Source organism: Astatotilapia calliptera, chromosome 15 (genome assembly GCF_900246225.1).
Source record: "Astatotilapia calliptera chromosome 15, fAstCal1.2, whole genome shotgun sequence".
NCBI lineage: Eukaryota > Metazoa > Chordata > Actinopteri > Cichliformes > Cichlidae > Astatotilapia > Astatotilapia calliptera.
Genome location: NC_039316.1, coordinates 27,764,519 through 27,783,505, shown reverse-complemented (window position 1 = coordinate 27,783,505; position 18,987 = coordinate 27,764,519). Strand labels below are relative to the sequence as shown.

General features: G+C 42.2%; 1 protein-coding gene and 1 long non-coding RNA gene across 5 annotated transcripts in view; one reads left to right on the top strand and one right to left on the bottom strand.

Annotated features, from left to right (window-relative positions):
* Positions 1 to 18,987, bottom strand: part of cnih3 (cornichon family AMPA receptor auxiliary protein 3) — a 134,137-nt gene that overhangs the window by 112,438 nt on the left and 2,712 nt on the right. The window lies entirely within an intron of this gene.
* Positions 4,870 to 5,450, top strand: LOC113037209 (uncharacterized). Its single transcript, XR_003274602.1, has 2 exons — positions 4,870 to 5,208; positions 5,289 to 5,450. It is a non-coding gene; the product is annotated as an uncharacterized LOC113037209 (long non-coding RNA).

The window sequence follows — 18,987 nt, the reverse complement described above, 5'->3', positions numbered from 1 at the left end:
CTACAACGGCAGGGAATCAAATCCCGCAGTGCCAGACGTGTACCGCTGCTGAAGCCAGTGCATGTCCAGGCCCGTCTGAAGTTTGCCAGAGAGCACATGGATGATACAGCAGAGGATTGGGAGAATGTCATGTGGTCAGATGAAACCAACGTAGAACTTTTTGGTATAAACTCAACTCGTCGTGTTTGGAGGAAGAAGAATACTGAGTTGCATCCCAAGAACACCATACCTACTGTGAAGCATGGGGGTGGAAACATCATGCTATGGGGCTGTTTTTCTGCCAAGGGGACAAGACGACTGATCCGTGTTAAGGACAGAATGAATGGGGCCATGTATCGTGAGATTTTAAGCCAAAACCTCCTTCCATCAGTGAGAACTTTGAAGATGAAACGAGGCTGGGTCATCCAACATGACAATGATCCAAAACACACCGCCCGGGCAACAAAGGAGTGGCTCTGTAAGAAGCATTTGAAAGTCCTGGAGTGGCCTAGCCAGTCTCCAGACCTCAACCCCATAGAAAATCTGTGGCGGGAGTTGAAAGTCCGTGTTGCTCGGCGACAGCCCCAAAACATCACTGCTCTCGAGAAGATCTGCATGGAGGAATGGGCCAAAATACCAGCTACTGTGTGTGCAAACCTGGTAAAGACCTATAGTAAACGTTTGACCTCTGTTATTGCCAACAAAGGTTATGTTACAAAGTATTGAGTTGTATTTTTGTTATTGACCAAATACTTATTTTCCACCCTGATTTACGAATAAATTCTTTACAAATCCTACCATGTGGATTCGTGGATTTTTTTTTCACATTCTGTCTCTCACAGTTGAAGTGTACCTCTGGTGCAAATTACTGACCTCTGTTATCATTTTAGGTGGGGGAACTTGCACAATCGGTGGCTGACTAAATACTTTTTTGCCCCACTGTATGTACCTGTTAATTCTTTTTTTAATTCAGTGGAAATATAACATGAAAATTATGAGTACCAGTTACAACTTGTCAGCAGTAAGGCTCCATTTGGTAGTCCCCTCCAAAAACATACTTGCTGTGCAACCCTGTGATCTGAAGAATAAGTGAGCTGAGTTTTAAAAATAAACCCATTAAGAAATTAAATACCTGTTACACATTACAGTATGCACAGCAGTGATTTTTTTTCCTTTTTCATGAAAGAAAAATCAGTACAAGTCAACAAGCCCTCAGAGACTTTACCTTGTCAACTGTGATCACTTTGCCCAGAGAAATATTCACAAACTAAACATACCCACAAAGAGATGATGATTCCTTTGATGTTTAAAGCAGTCTCTCCAGAGGATCGTTTAAGGAAACAGTCAAAAAACTGTGGAAACCTGATCATCGCTAATCAAGACTACATATAAGACTTTCATAATGTCATGGGACGTGTACTGTGGGTTGTGTGAAATTGCCACCAGGCTCCTGTAACATCATCACTGACACAGCAAATGAGTAACAAAGAAAAACAATGAAAGAAGAAAGTCTACTGTTAAAATTGCACACTTTTAAAACCTCACACTACCGACTACCTAAATTTTTTTAAATAGAGAAGTGCCAATAAAACCAAAAAGAAAGGACATGGAATGAAAAAGGAGGCAGGGCGAGGATCACCCCTGAAATCCTCCAAAGCAGGCACTGTGTAGTGGAACAACAGACACAGTGGAGTCAGGATGATGGATGAGGAGCCAGCAGGGGTTAATGAACAGACAGATCGATTCTGAGCAGCCCAGCTATATACTGAACACAACCTCTATTAGCCTTAGGTTCCTGATGCCTGAAAACCATGCTGACTGTTTGCTTCATTAAGATTACAATCAATGGTATCATCCTATGCAGTTTTTCAGTGTGATGTTGTGCCAAGGCACATTAAACATGAAAAAAATCCTCATTTGTCCAATTTACTGGAGCCTGTGCTAAACTCTAAGTGAAATGTACACAACCTGTAATCATTTGGATGATGAGCTCAGCAGTTGAGAAAGGTCATAGTGAATGCCAATAGCTTCCAAATTGAGGCAAATTTTAAGATGTTTTCACAATGTTCAAAATATAATATGTAATAAAACAGTAACCTGTAATGTAATCTGCATCTGAATCAGTTCATAAAAAGACCATGAACAGTTTGAAGGGTGGTTGTAGCGTAAGAGAGGAGGGCACCGCCTAATCGGAAGGTTGGTGGTTCAATCCCCGTCTGCTCCAGTCTGCATGCCAAATATCCTTGGACAAGATACTAACCCCATGTTGCTCCCTGATACATCCACTGGAGTGTAACAAGTTGTATAAAGTGCTCAGAGTAGAAAAGTGCTAATTCAAGAACCAGTCTTTTTACAATATATTTATGCAAGCTCTATAAGTCATAATTATGGGTGTGTTACGGCCCTAGCAGGGCCGCCTCCTGAAGTTGTCTGTGTGGGCGTGTTCGACCATCTCTCCTGCCTTAGCTGCCACCTTTTGTCTTTTGTGCAGCTGACTCTCGTCAGTAATTAAAAGTATTTAAGCCCAGGGACAGGTGAGCTCTGTACAAGAGTGCCATTACTGTGGTTTTCAGCTAGAGAGCTGCACTCTTTTTGGCTTACTTTGTACTTTATTGACTAATGCTTGAGTTTTGTTTGTTTCTTTAAACGGTAATAGTGGCTTGTCCGTCTCTTTTAGTTAGTATTAATAGAAACTCTGTAATTTAACCTTTATGCTTGACTCCTTTTTCTGACCTGGACACTTTTTGTTACTTCCCCCTCACCGCCTAGACCCCTCAGGGGAACGTAACAGGTGATATTAACTAACTTTTTAATTGTTGTGTTCCAGGTTCTCTGCATTTTAATTTGTATTAGTAATGTCCACTGTGGTAAGTTATTGCCAGCTTTTAGGATTATCCGAAATTACTGTTGACTTTTTTTGTCAGGTTTGGCACTGCAGTCACAGCTTTAAGCCATCCATCTATGCAAAACTTGTTCTGCTAACATCTCTTCCACTCAATGCAATACAATCATATTAGGTGCAAAATACGACATGCCATTTTTTTTTTGACTAATTGTAGGGCAATTTGTAGTCGAATATTCTCTTCCCAAACCTTTGTGCACAATAAAACGCACATCTTGCAGTACATCTTCTAAATACTGTAGTGGCCTCTGCCATGACATTGTTAAGGAGTAAATGTGGCTGGATTCTCTGCCCTTTTGCTAAATCTTCCTTCATAGTTCGAACAATGTAAATGTTATAAAGTGAAGTGGAGGAAAGTAGGGCATAATTTTTTTTATTTTTTGGACTACTCAGCCATACCCTCAGTCTACTTCACTCTCTGGCATGGAGCCTTTTTGTTTCCCCTGTCTTAAAATTAATTATTGGCATCCTAGGTAAGACTGCTGTCCATAGAGCTGTCCATTCAAAAATCCATTGTGGAACTACTGTTTAAATCGTGAGTACTTTATGAACACTTGCTGGTTCAGCAATTCAAGCTTGCCAGGCTCTTTGGTGCTCAATGAATCAAAAAATAAAAAATCACTCTAATTAACAATTTGTTCAAGATATTTTTCCTCAAAGTTAGAAGCCTTCCAAGTCAAAATGTTTTAAAGAAACACCATGCCTACACTGCGTTCCTAATCACACAGAAAAAAAGCTGCTTGACATCTAGCAAATGACTAATTCCAGTAGCTTTTTCATTCAGCTTCCTCCATGTTATTTGAGTAGCTAACATGCACAGATTACGGTGTCCTGCAGGTTTTAGATCTCACCTTGGGTCAACACACCTGAATCACATGATTAGTTTGTTACCAGGCCTCTGGAGAACTTCAGGACATGTTGAGGAGCTAATTTAGCCATTTAAATCAGCTGTGTTGGTTCAAGAACACGTTTAAAACCTGCAGGGACACCGGCCCTCAAGCAGGTAAGTCAAATTTGCATGATCTAATGCAAATGTGACAAATTGTTCATTGTTCGGAGTTTGCAAGTTTACGTCTTTGTTAATACTACAATTCACCATTTCACACCTTCGTAAGCCATTACAGAGTCAAATATGATGACAAACAAAAAAACTATCCAAGTATGTGCTGTGGGAACCGCTTGACAAGAGCGGAACAGCCAAAAGAGCGTGCTTCTGATTAAGACAACTTATCTATTGGAAGTTAATGTGAATGTCAAGTGTCAGCCGTATAACAAAACGCTTTACTTACTGTGGCTGAATTTGTCTATTTTGTCTCAAGAGGGAAATAATGATCTATTTCTGCATTTTGTCTCCAGTGCTGTCACACTTGTCTTCTAGTAGAGCTTGATAGCCCTCTCCCCCACCCCCTCACTATAGGACACTCAATCTTTTCAACAAAGAACTTTCATTTTATTAACCTTGTTTCCTTTTGATCTGCATTGCTACCTGCTCACTGCTTTGCATCTGCCATTTTCCTTTCTTTTCATGTCTTAGATTAATTTTGCCCCAGTCACCTGACCAGCAGCTGAATTGGGCTTTTGTGTTTGACTGGCCTCATCTTCTTTGTCAGTCCTTCATTGTGTATTTCATTATATATCCTATATCCTTCATTAGACTTTGCCTCATCCCCCTTCCATTAATCTTCCGGTGGTGTTATGGCCCTTTCCTCAAAAGATTTTACCAATGCATCCTCCAGCAAACGTGTGACGTACATGTCAGGGGTGTCATGGTCTGCGGTGGGTGGCTGGAATTTCCATAAGGCTCCTGAACTGACCTGGGATCCGCCCCTGGGCAGGGCCAACTCCAGCTCCTGCACACCTGGAGCCTATTGCAGGCAATCAACAACAACAACAACCTTTATTTATAGAGCACATTAAAAGCCTAGGCATACCAAAGTGCTTTACATAAAAGAAAAAAATTAAAAAAAATAAATAAATAAAATAATCAAGCCAGAGGGATTTAAACCACACGTTGATGTTCATTCACTGCCAGTTCGTCATCAACACATGTTGGTAACAGGCCGTATACGTTAAGTTCTTGCTGTGATTCATCCTGTTAACACGACTCTCTTGTGCTACAGTTGCTGTATCCACCTTGGCTCACACTCCACCTCTGGACTCAGGATACCTAGTAATCATTCTGGAAATCTCTCTGTGCCTCACCTGCCTGCCCTCCTGCCATCACACTCCATCTGAAGCCCCGGATCTCAGGCCAGCTTTTCCACGCCACTCAGCCTCCCCTGGATCTTCATCACCCCCCTCTCAACACTCCAGGTCCCTAACTGCAAGTAAGAATTGCTGCTCTTACAACTGGCCACTGCAGAGCTGCCTTCACTACCTACCTAACTCCTATATCCTCTTCCTTCAGTGTGACTGTTCCCCACTCAGCTCCGTTCCGCATCTCAGGCCTCATTCCCTCGCCATAGCCACGTTCCCCAGGCCACGCCGCACCAAGACTCCACGTCTCGCTGTTTTTTGTCTTTGCCACGTTTTTCTCTTGCACTTAAACCTAATAAATTGTTGCATCATCTGCTGTCTCCGCTCTGGGTTTCTGCACCTGAGTCCTGTTCAGTACCGGCCACCCGGCCACGTGACAAGGGGTATTACAGATCAGTAGAACAAGCTTGGGCTTCATGGAGAACCAAAGTTGGCCAGATATCATTTCCACTTTTTTTCCCTCTACATTAAAACATCTGTGTCTACAGATAAACCTGTCACTTGAAAATCTAATTTCCCACAATTTAATCCAGAGAAAGTAAAACAAACCCTCTCTTCTCGGTGCATTTCATTTCTACTCTGTCCAACACCATTAGCTACTCTCTCCTTCCTGCAGCTTCCCCCAAAAGCTAATTGTTTTGCTCCATCAGTTGAACACCATAGGGACAGTCACAGATGAGGGTGTATTGTGGCTCTTCAGTGTGAACAATTATTCACGCAACACCTGTTAAACCTGTGAATGCCCTGTACTTGTCAAAATCTCAGTGTAATCCAGTGCAGCGGTAAAAGCGCACTGTTAGCTGATCTGCTCCCCTCCAAATCCATCCTGAAGTGTGCATGAAACTCTGATGTGTAGTGTCACCTTTTTCTTCAACAAGTATTCTCTTTGTGTGAGGCAGTTTAAAAAAAAAAATGGATAGCTATCAGAAGGCTAAGTGTGAAAAGTATAATGGGTTATAGAAATAAACACATTCCTCCATCACTGCCAGGGGTGCGTTGACCTACAGGAGGACACCCTTAAATATTCAACTGTGCAGCGTTAAGTCTATGACAGTCAGCTTCATCATGGTTTGCTTTGGAATCACCCAGTGGGGCAAAAAAGTATTTGGTAGCCACTGATTGTGCAAGTTGTCCCACTGAAAAAGATGAGAGGTCTGTAATTTTTAGTCTAGGTTCACTTCAACTGTGAGAGACAGAATGTAAAAAAAGAAATCCAAGATTTTAAAGAATTTATTTGTAGAATGGTGCAGAAAATAAGTATTTAGCGCCTACAAGCAAGAATTCTGGCCCTCACAGAACTGTTACTACTTCTTTAGGAAGCTCTATCTTCCACTCGTTACCTGTATTAATGACATCTGTATGAACTCATCATCTGTATAAAATACACCTGTCCACACCTTCAGACAGTCAGACTCCAAACTCCGCCATGGCCAAGACCAGAGAGCAGTCTAAGGACACCATGGGCAAGATTGGATCATCTCAGTCTTGTGTACAATCTCCTATAGGCAAGCAATTATGAGAAAATGGAATAAATACAAAACCACAGAAAATCTCCCTTGACCTGGGGCTCCATGCAAGATGTCACCTCGTGGGGTACAAATGATCTTGAGAACGGTGAGGAAACAGCCCAGAACTACACGGGCGGAACTGGCCAGTGACCTAAAGAGAGCTGAGACCACAGTAACAATTTTACTATTAGTAACACACTACATGGTCATGGATTTAAATCCTGCAGCACTCGAAACGTCCCCCTGCTTAAGCCAGTACATGTCCTGGCCCATCTAAAGTTTGCCAGAGACCAACTGGATGATTCAGAGGAGGATTGTCAGATGAGACCAAAATAGTCAAAGTCTTTGGTATAAACGTCACTCACCATGTTTGGAGGGGGAAGAATGCTGAGTTGCAGCCCAAGAACATCATACTCACTGTGAAGCATGGAAGTGGAAACATGTTTTGGGGCTGCTTTTCTGCAAAGGGGACAGGACAACTGATCCATATTAAGGAAAGGATGAGTGGGGCCATGTATCGTGAGATTTTGGGCAAAAACCTCCTTCCATCAGTGAGAGCATTGAAGATGAAATGTTGCTGGATCTTCCAGCATGACAATGATCCCAAACACACCACCTGGCCAACGAAAGAGTGGCTACGTAAAGAGCATTTCAAGGTTCTAGAGTGGCCTAGCCAGACCTCAATCCAACAGAGAATCTGTGGAGGGAGTTGAAAGTCCGACAGCCCCAAAACATCAGCTCTTGAGCAGATCTGCATGGAAGAATGGGCCAAAATACCAGCTACAATGTGTTCAAACCTGGCAAAGACCTACAGGAAACATCTGACCTCTGTCATTGCCAACCAAGGTTACATTACAAAGCATTGAGGTGAACTTTTGTTATTGACCAAATACTTATTTTCTGCACCAATATACAAATAAATTACAATGCGATATCCTGGACTTCTTTACATTTTACACTTTACATTCTGTGTCTCACAGTGGAAGTGAACCTATGCTGAAAATTACAGATCACTCTCATTTCTTTCAGTGGGACAAGATTTATAATTTACTCAAATTCCATCCATCCATCCATTTTCATCCGCTTTGTCCGGGGCCGGGTCGCGGGGGCAGCAGCCTAAGCAAAGAGGCCCAGACCTCCCTCTCCCCAGCCACCTCCTCCAGCTTATCCGGGGGAATACCAAGGGGTTCCCAGGCCAGCCAAGAGATATAATCTCTCCAGCGTGTCCTGGGTCTGCCCCGGGGCCTCCTCCCGGTGGGACATGCCTGGAACACCTCACCCAGGAGGCGCCCAGGGGGCATCCTTGTCAGATGCCCGAACCACCTCAGCTGGCTCCTTTCGATGTGGAGCAGCAGCTGCTCTACTCTGAGCCCCTCCCGGATGGCCGAACTTCTCACCCTATCTCTAAGGGAGAGGCCAGCCACCCTTCGGAGGAAGCTCATTTCTGCCGCTTGTATCCGCGATCTCGTTCTTTCGGTCACTACCCACAGCTCGTGGCCATAGGTGAGGGTAGGGACGTAGATCGACCGGTAAATTGAGAGCTTCGCTTTTACACTCAGCTCCCTCTTCACCACGACGGACCGGTGCAGCGTCCGCATTACTGCAGCTGCAGCCCCAATCCGTCTGTCGATCTCCGGCTCCCTTCTCCCATCACTCGCGAACAAGACCCTGAGATACTTGAACTCCTCCACTTGGGGCAGGAACTCATCCCCGACCCGGAGTGGGCACTCCACCCTTTTCCGGCTGAGAACCATGGCCTCAGATTTGGAGGTGCTGATCCTCATTCCCACTGCTTCACACTCGGCTGCGAACCGCTCCAGTGCGAGCTGGAGGCCCTCACCCGATGAAGCCAACAGAACCAAATCATCTGCAAAAATCAGAGATGAGATTCTGAGGCCACCAAAGCGAAAGCCCTCCGCCACTTGGCTGCGCCTAGAAATCCTGTCCATAAAAATTATGAACAGAACCGGAGACAAAGGGCAGCCCTGGCGGAGCCCATCACGAGTCCGACTTATTGCCGGCACTGTGTGCCAAGACTGGCAATAGGGACATTTACTCAAATTTATAACAGGAAAAAAAAGGTAGTAGCCTATGTTCAGAAAAAAAACATTTGGATGGTTAAGACCAGTAAAGATTTTACTGCTTGTTTTTAAAGTTCTTATATTAGCTGTGTTCTATGTTTACATTCAGCTCCCAGGGGTGTGTACTATGAAGTAAGATTAATGGCTTGGCGAGCTATGTCGAGCTTGCTTTTAAATTAGCCAAACACATACAGTAAGATTCAAGATTTTTTTATTTGCCATTTACGCACAGGACCAACAGTCTATGCACATTGGAATTCTTGTACAGAGCTTTCCAGGTCAAGTTACTCTTTTTACAAGATAAAGACAAAGCAACTTAGAAAAGAAAAAAAAGAAATAAAGCAAGGAATGGAGCAATCATAGTATATACTATTTACTATATACAAAAACACTGTACCTAGCTGGAGCAGGTTATGTTCCAAGTCTCGATTTAAAATAATCTGGAAACCCGTTGTTTTCATTGATTTTTTTTGATTTTTTTTTTACAGCATGTTTTAATTCTCTGCTGGGGGAATATGTTTTGTATGTGCAAATTATTAAGCTCTACCTTAGTAAAAATGCTAAATGAAACAAACTGTTTGTTGGATTACCCTAAATTACCAGGAATATTGTGCAGCATGAATCTTTCTTTTTGCAACTGTCTTTTTTTGTGTTCTTTATCAATTTAGAATCATCATAATCATTCTCTGACAACGCCCTGTACCAACACAGAGCAGAGCAGCTACCTGAACGCTACCCCAACAGAGGTCGATTATCTTGTTAATAATTTCACCTCCTCACTACGTACGACTCTGGATACTGAAGCTCCGGTGAAAACTAAGGTCTCTAATCAGAAGTACCTGACTCCGTGGTATAATTCTCAAACACGTACCCTAAAGCAGATGACTCGTAATGTGGAGAGGAAATGGCGTGTCACAAATTTAGAGGATCATCATTTAGCCTGGAGAAATAGTTTGCTGCTTTATAAGAAAGCCCTCTGCAAAGCCAGAACATCTTACTATTCATCACTGATTGAAGAAAATAAGAACAACCCCAGGTTTCTCTTCAGCACTGTAGCCAGGCTGACAAAAAGTCAGAGCTGTTTTGAGCCAACCATCCCTTTAATGTTAACTAGTAATGACTTCATGAACTTCTTCACAAATAAAATTTTTATCATTAGAGAAAAATTACCAATAATCATCCCACAGATGTAATATTATCTACAGCTACTCTTAGTACCATTGATGTTAAGTTAGACTCTTTTTCTCCAATTGATCTTTCTGAGTGAACTTCAATAATTACTTCCTCCAAACCATCGTGTCTTTTAGAACCCATTCCTACAAAACTGCTCAAAGAAGTCCTGCCATTAATTAATTCTTCGATCTTAAATATGATCAACCTATCTCTAATAATCGGTTACAGTGGGGCAAAAAAGTATTTAGTCAGCCACCGATTGTGCAAGTTCCCCCACTTAAAATGATGACAGAGGTCAGTAATTTGCACCAGAGGTACACTTCAACTGTGAGAGACAGAATGTGAAAAAAAAAAAAAAAAAAAAAAAAAAAAAAAAATCGATGAATTCACATGGTAGGATTTGTAAAGAATTTATTCGTAAATTAGGGTGGAAAATAAGTATTTGGTCACCTCAAACAAGGAAAATCTCTGGCTCTCACAGACCTGTAACGTCTTCTGTAAGAAGCTTTTCTGTCCCCCACTCGTTACCTGTATGAATGGCACCTGTTTGAACTCATCTGTATAAAAGACACCTGTCCACAGCCGCAAACAGTCAGACTCCAAACTCCGCCATGGCCAAGACCAAAGAGCTTTCGAAGGACACCAGGAAAAGTATTGTAGACCTGCACCAGACTGGGAAGAGTGAATCTACAATAGGCAAGCAGCTTGGTGTGAAAAAAATCAACTGTGGGAGCAATCATCAGAAAATGGAAGACATACAAGACCACTAATAATCTCCCTCGATCTGGGGCTCCACGCAAGATCTCATCCCGTGGGGTCAAAATGATCATGAGAACGGTGAGCAAAGATCCCAGAACCACACGGGGGGACCTGGTGAATGACCTGCAGAGAGCTGGGACCAAAGTAACAAAGGTCACCATCAGTAACACACTACAACGGCAGGGAATCAAATCCCGCAGTGCCAGACGTGTTCCGCTGCTGAAGCCAGTGCATGTCCAGGCCCGTCTGAAGTTTGCCAGAGAGCACATGGATGATACAGCAGAGGATTGGGAGAATGTCATGTGGTCAGATGAAACCAAAGTAGAACTTTTTGGTATAAACTCAACTCGTCGTGTTTGGAGGAAGAAGAATACTGAGTTGCATCCCAAGAACACCATACCTACTGTGAAGCATGGGGGTGGAAACATCATGCTATGGGGCTGTTTTTCTGCCAAGGGGACAGGACGACTGATCCGTGTTAAGGACAGAATGAATGGGGCCATGTATCGTGAGATTTTGAGCCAAAACCTCCTTCCATCAGTGAGAACTTTGAAGATGAAACGAGGCTGGGTCTTCCAACATGACAATGATCCAAAACACACCGCCCGGGCAACAAAGGAGTGGCTCCGTAAGAAGCATTTGAAAGTCCTGGAGAGGCCTAGCCAGTCTCCAGACCTCAACCCCATAGAAAATCTGTGGCGGGAGTTGAAAGTCCGTGTTGCTCGGCGACAGCCCCAAAACATCATTGCTCTCGAGAAGATCTGCATGGAGGAATGGGCCAAAATACCAGCTACTGTGTGTGCAAACCTGGTAAAGACCTATAGTAAACGTTTGACCTCTGTTATTGCCAACAAAGGTTATGTTACAAAGTATTGAGTTGTATTTTTGTTATTGACCAAATACTTATTTTCCACCCTGATTTACGAATAAATTCTTTACAAATCCTACCATGTGGATTCATGGATTTTTTTTTTCACATTCTGTCTCTCACAGTTGAAGTGCAAATTACTGACCTCTGTCATCATTTTAGGTGGGGAAACTTGCACAATCGGTGGCTGACTAAATACTTTTTTGCCCCACTGTATGTACCACAGGCCTTCAAGCTGGCTGTAGTTAAACCTTTACTCAAAAAGCCATCTCTAGACCCAGCAGTCTTAGCTAATTATAGGCCAATCTCCAACCTTCCTTTCATATCAAGAATCCTTGAAAGAGTAGTTGTCAAACAGCTAACTGATCATCTGCAGATGAATGGCTTATTTGAAGAGTTTCAGTCAGGTTTCAGAGCTCATCACAGCACAGAAACAGCTTTAGTGAAGGTTACAAATGATCTTCTTATGGCCTCTGACAGTGGACTCATCTCTGTGCATGTCCTGCTACACCTTAGTGCAGCATTCAATACTGTTGACCATAATATCCTATTAGAGAGATTAGAACATGCTGTAGGTATTACAGGTACTGCACTGCAGTGGTTTGTATCATATCTATCTAATAGACTCCAATTTGTGCATGTAAATGGAGAGTCCTCTTCACACACTGAGGTTAATTATGGAGTTCCACAGGGTTCAGTGCTAGGACCAATTCTGTTTACATTATACATGCTTCCCCAAGGCAACATCATTAGAAGACATAGCATACATTTTCACTGCTATGCAGATGACACCCAGCTCTATCTATCCATGAAGCCAGATAACACACACAAATTAGTTAAACTGCAGGAATGTCTTAAAGACAAAGAGCTGGATGGCCGCTAACTTTCTGCTTCTTAATTCAGATAAAACTGAGGTTATTGTACTCGGCCCTGAAAAGCTTAGAAATATGGTATCTAACCAGATTCTTACTCTGGATGGCATTACCTTGGCCTCCAGTAACACTGTGAGGAACCTTGGAGTCATTTTTGACCAGGATATGTCCTTCAACGCACATATTAAACAAATATGTAAGACTGCGTTCTTCCATTTGCGCAACATCTCTAAAATTAGAAATATCCTGTCTCAGAGTGACGCTGAAAAACTAGTTCATGCATTTATTACTTCCAGGCTGGACTACTGTAATTCATTATTATCAGGATGTCCAAAAAACTCACTGAAAAGCCTTCAGCTAATCCAAAATGCTGCAGCAAGAGTACTGACAGGGACTAGAAAGAGAGAGCATATTTCTCCTGTTTTGGCTTCCCTTCACTGGCTTCCTGTTAAATCCAGAATTGAATTCAAAATCCTGCTCCTCACATACACTGTCTTAAATAATCAGTCCCCTCTTATCTTAATGACCTTGTAGTACTGTATCACCCTATTAGAGCACTTTGCTCTCGCTCTGCAGGCCTACTTGTTGTTCCTAGAGTATTTAAAAGTAGAATGGGAGGGAGAGCCTTCAGTTTTCAGGCCCCTCTTCTGTAGAACTAGCTTCCAGTTTGGATTCGGGAGACAGACACTATCTCTACTTTCAATATTAGGCTTAAAACTTTCCTTTTTGCTAAAGCATATAGTTAGGGCTGGACCAGGTGACCCTGAATCCTCCCTTAGTTATGCTGCAATAGACGTAGGCTGCCGGGGGATTCCCATGATGCATTGAGTTTTTCCTTTCCAGTCACCTTTCTCATTCACTATGTATTAATAGACCTCTCTGCATTGAATCTTATCTGTTATTAACCTCTCTCTTCCACAGCATGTCTTTTATCCTGTCTTCCTTCTCTCACCCCAACCGGTCGCAGCAGATGGCTGCCCCTCCCTGAGCCTGGTTCTGCCGGAGGTTTCTTCCTGTTAAAAGGGATTTTTTCCTTCCCACTGTTGCCAAAGTGCTTGCTCATAGGGGGTCATATGATTGTTGGTTTTTTCTCTGTATCTATGAAGCGCCTTGAGGCGACTTTTGTTGTGATTCGGCGCTATATAAATGAATTGAATTGAATTGAATTGAACGCCTCTGACTAGAGTAAGCTTTATTCAAGAAGAAGAATTATATGACTTGTGAAACCCCTCTATGTTTATGTGCGTACACAGAGTCTGGAGCAGAAAGCCTGGCTTATCAGAGAAAGTTGATAACCACCATAGTGATATCGGTTCTCTCCATCTGGGTTTCAGGTTTTGTTGAGCCAGATAACACAAAGAAAGGCTGGCTGCTCTAAACTTCGTCGTACTGTAGTGCTCAGGTCTCTCAGATCCACTTGCAAAAATCTCTTACATTTTCAAACAAAATTGTGTCAGAGCCTTTGCAGTCGCTGCTCCGTGGGTGCAGAATTAGCTACGACTTGACATAAGCATGTGCTGCTATTGGACCACCAGAGACCTCTGCTTTTAGTCTAGGCTCAATGCTTGCCTTTACTCTCTGGCCTTTCCAGCCCACCAATCTCTCTTTATCGTTATATCTGTAGCTCTGTTTATCCTCTGCTGTCCTCTGGTTTTGTCATTATGTCTTAATTCTGTATTCTCTACTTATACTTATTACTTTTTAAATGTATTTACATAACTGTGTGTAAATATGTAAACATTCTACAGCACTTGGACAATGAAAGCTGTGTTTAACTGTGCTTTATAAATCAATGTTACATACTTACTTAACCAGAACGGGGTTAGCTTTAGCTGGCACTAGACTGAAAACAGCTTAAAACATGGAGGCCATTTTTGTGCTTATACTTAATTTTAAATCTAATAGGGCCTCTATTTTTTATCAACGAAGTGTATAATAAAAAACCCCCAATTATTTTATAGATGTTTTACAGAGTTGCAACATATATTTTTGTTGTGCCTCTTACATTAAGGGAAAGCTAGTCAACAAATTTACAGGCCATGCCAGGTCATGGAAAACTGATTATGTGTATCTACTCTCCCCTTCTACTTGACATCCTGAAGTATGTTTTTATTACTGATGATCATGCCTACTAACATTTTAATTTTTCCACTAATTATGCTACCATACAACTACAGTTAAATTGTTATAAAGGGTACTTCTGTCAAAAAAGTGTTGACAAAATGAATGAAATTACTGCAAACAGTAAACTATGAGCCTCTGGTGGGTCCCTGGTGCTTCGACAGCTACACACACAAACTAAACTGCTGTAATTTAGTAGAAACCCTAAGTGAGAGGGGAAAATGATGTTAGTTTGACATTCCAACCTTTGCAATACTGCCGGGTAACCTCTCCATCATATCTGCACCACAGGGCTTTCCCATCTATCAAAGGTGCACCAAGGGAGCGCCTGGCCTGTTTCAGGCTTTAATGACTCATTAGGGGCTGCTGTTACATGGGAGGAGAGTCGCTCAAGCAGAGTGGAGCTTGCAGTTCACCTTGTATTTTAATTAAAATGGCTTCATAATCACTTCAGTGAGTGCTCCCATAGGTAACTGTGGAGTTACATTTTATGTGAGAAACAGTTTGATTGCGGTTTGATGTGAGCAGTTCTAAATGTCATTATGCCCCACAGCAACAAGAATAATGGAATCTACTTATTATCAGTAGAAAAATATGTTATTCCAAATAGACAAATGCATTTTTTTGAGTGTGTGTTTCTGACTCTTATTAAATGTGCCATAGCCTTCAAACAGGAGTAAAAAATTGTGGGAATGATTGTATTTAATTAATAATTACATTTAACTAAAATTACATAATTAAACCTGTGTGAGCGTCAACACATGCAAGGTAGCTCAAAGTTTAAGAAAAGAAACATCCAAACTGAGGATCCAGCTTGAAATACATTGAAAAACTGTGACTGATCAGGTAACATGCTTTTACACTTACAACATCAAGCAAAATGAAACTAAACTGAACAAAAGCAAATCAAAGCTCCCACATGTGGGATAAAACTCATCACCTCTTGGTTAACAGCTTAACTTTAGCACTTCTTTAAGGAGGCCATAGGACATGTATGGTAACATTTAACATTTCTTCATCTCAGTCCAACAATGAGAAAGACATGTAACATAGAGGAGGTGAAAAAAAAAAAGGGTAAATACTCCGTTAAAGATGAGAAAACAACTGCCAAAGACACAAAAGTACTACTGGCTGGAGAATAGGTGCAAAATAGCATCAAAGAAAGTAGATAACTGCAATGGGACATTGCAGGAGCCCAGTTGTAGGATATAATAATAACCACTGCAGCCTAAAAGAGTGCCTGAGGAGCCCAGTTGTAGGCTATTAAGAGTCGACTGTACACTTTTTTCGTGTTTTCCTCCAAAACAATAAGTTCCATTGGAGCCTCTTTGTCTCTCACTAGCAAAGTTGACCCAGACAACACAGTAAAGCTAGTTCTCGGCTACGAACCCGACACGATTTGCATTACAGTTACACCCCCCCCCCCCCCCCCCATGGGAGGGGTTTGTTTGTCAGTTTGTTAGCAGTCTAGCGTCCAAAGTTTTCGAGATATCAGATTTAATTTGGACATGCAGGATTTGCTGTGTATCACTTGTGTTATCTGTTGACAGAGTCTGTAGTGTTTCACTTCTTATTTTATTTCCCTTTTCATTGTACTTTATGTATGGGCTGCTTCACAGCCTCTGTCTTTATCTGTTCATTTACACTAGCTTGTTTTATTTATAGCCTGATTTGACCCTGGGTAGTTTGACTCAGCATGCTTGCTCTTTTTAACAATGCACTGCTGCTCGGGGCTTTAAAAACTAACCTTTTGGCCAAGCAGCAACTGTGGCACCAGGGTTCAGTATTTTTTTTCTCTTTTGTCTTTGAAACCAGATGAGAACTTGAAAAACAAAGACAGACTGAGAGATGGCCACCTGCCAAAATGATTGATAGAAGTGAAGGAAGAGTTTGAGCCAAATTTCCCTAGCATTTTGGCAGGTGGCTGGTGTTAACATGCAGCTTTGGCTCAGCAACTCCCCACACTGCACAGCCTTTTCCTAATTATGTTTCCTCACAGTATGGAGCCCCAGCTTATTATCCTGCAAGTCTGTATGGCAATGTGAATGGGGAATTATTGGAGGAGGCATCTCCACACTGTTTCTGCCTCCTTAAGCAGAATGCACAATAAGGCAGGCTTCGACTGGATTATTATTGCTGAACGCAAATGTTGAATTGTGATCTTTCTTTTCACTGGTGCAGAATTTACATCGCAGGCAACACACTGAAGGATGTGTTGTGGATCGTGTCCCTCTGTAGACCTTTTTAATGTTTCTAAGTACTAATGATGTGTTTTTGTGGCGTGGCAGAAAGTGACAGCTCTGCAGTTGCATATGCATATAGCTTTAGAGAGCTTTATAATAAGGGTTTCTGCAGGCAAAAACATGGATGTGCCATGGGCTCCCCAGGGTCACGTATAGTAGCCAGCCTTGTAGGAACATGAAGAAAGTGGAAAGTAAAGCTCTTGGCTCTTTTAAAGATGACACTTGGGTCAATATCAAAACCCAAGAAGTAGAAGCCTTCACTGCTCACATACACTCAGTGGATAGAAACATAAAGTTCACCAGCGAATATTTGGACTGTTGAGGAGAATGGAAACTTCAACACTGGAGTTTACAGGAAGCCTGCACGCACTCGGGCCAGTATCTCCTCTTTGACTCCCACCACCCTCTGGAACACAAACTTGAAGTAATCAGGACCCTACAACAATGGGCAGAAAATGTTCCCTCTAAGCCAGAAGGGAAAAAGAGGGAACACACATGTAAAGAAAGCTCTAAGAAAAGAACATGTGATCATCGTAATTGGGCCTTCATGAAATCAGCAAAGATGCACAGAAAAGAAGGTCAGACACCAACTACAGACAAACAGAACAATATTGTCATCCCTTATGTAGCAGCTTTGTCAGAGAAATCAGGAGTCCTCTCCAAGCACAAGATCCCAGTGTACTTCAGACCCAGCCACACACTCAGACAAAAACTGGTTCATCCCAAAGACAAAACTACCAAACGCAAACTTAACAACATAGTGTATGCTGTACAGTGCAGGTAGGAATTCTCAGACCTCTACATTGGACAGACCAAACAGCAACTTCATAAATGCATGGCACAACATAGAAGAGCCCCCTGGACAGGACAAGACTCAGCTGACCATCTGCATCTAAAGGACAAAGGTCACTCTTTTGAGGATGCCAATGTTCACATTTTGGGCAGAGATGGTTTGAAAGAGGAGTGAAAGAAGCCATCTATGTCCACTGTGAACGACCATCTTTGAACAAAGGCGGTGGCTTTCGACTCCAACTGTCTACCATCTATAATCCAGTTTTGAGATCCCTTCCCAGACGCCTTAACGCCCACTCACATCTTGCATCAGGTGATCTCAATAAGTCACATGATAGTTTGAGGCCCACTACCGAAGTCAACAACCCTCCCAAGGGACGTCTTGATGCATGCTCAATCATCCAGGTAAGTAAATCTCCAAAAGTTGATTCCGTTCATCTGGACGTAGCGTTTTGTGCGAGAAACGTTTCGTCACTCACCCAAGTGACTTCTTCAGTCTCAGCTGACTGCAGTTTTCCCCAATCTTATAAACAGTACATTTGCATAATGACTGAAACCAGCCCAGTGGAGGAACAATGGACTGGGAGGTCAGTTCTTTAATTTTAATTATGCAAATTCTCAAAAATGTACTGTTTATAAGATTGGGGAAACCTGTAGTCACCTGAGACTGAAGAAGTCACTTGGATGAGTGACGAAACATTTCTCCCACAAAACGCTACGTCCGGATGAACAGGATCAACTTTTGGAGGCCTCCCAAGGGACAACTCCCACTAGGTTTAAATACCCGGGACTCTCCACCATTTGGTCTTAGAACTGAAGAAGCTTCTCGGATGAGAGGAGAAACATCTTCAAGAAACTTAAAGAAGTCCAGTTGCTTTTCTTTCCAAGCTCCTTAGATTACCATGACCTGGATGACTGAGAACCCTCACATCCCTGAAATGTCTCAATGTAAAATGAAATGCAATATCAAATATCACATGTCAGTTTTTCTACAAGACAAAGAAATGCTGAAGTAAATGAAGACATCTATGGTCTAGTATATCAGACATCTATATCTTTCACCTTTTTCAGAAATTTCTGTATTGGATGGTAAAAAAGAAGGAACTTTTCTGTCATTTATTTTTTATCAATTAGTTAATTACTATGGTTTTCAATCATTCAGAAAAGTTACAAAATTCGTGAAAATACAGTTCACATTTTCCAAAGCCATCAAGTGAACCGGACTGGTGTCTTTATTGGGCCAATTCTTGCCGCTGGGGCCATATGTTTGACACTCCCGATCTATACACAAGAAAAACTAGAAATATCTTAGTTCTTTGAAGTCACATATAAAGCAGTTTGTGTGCTGCACATCACCCTGGAGCTGACAGGTGTGTAGGTAACCCTCCAATGTAAAGACGAAGAAACATCACATTTTGGTGACGTCCGTGGTT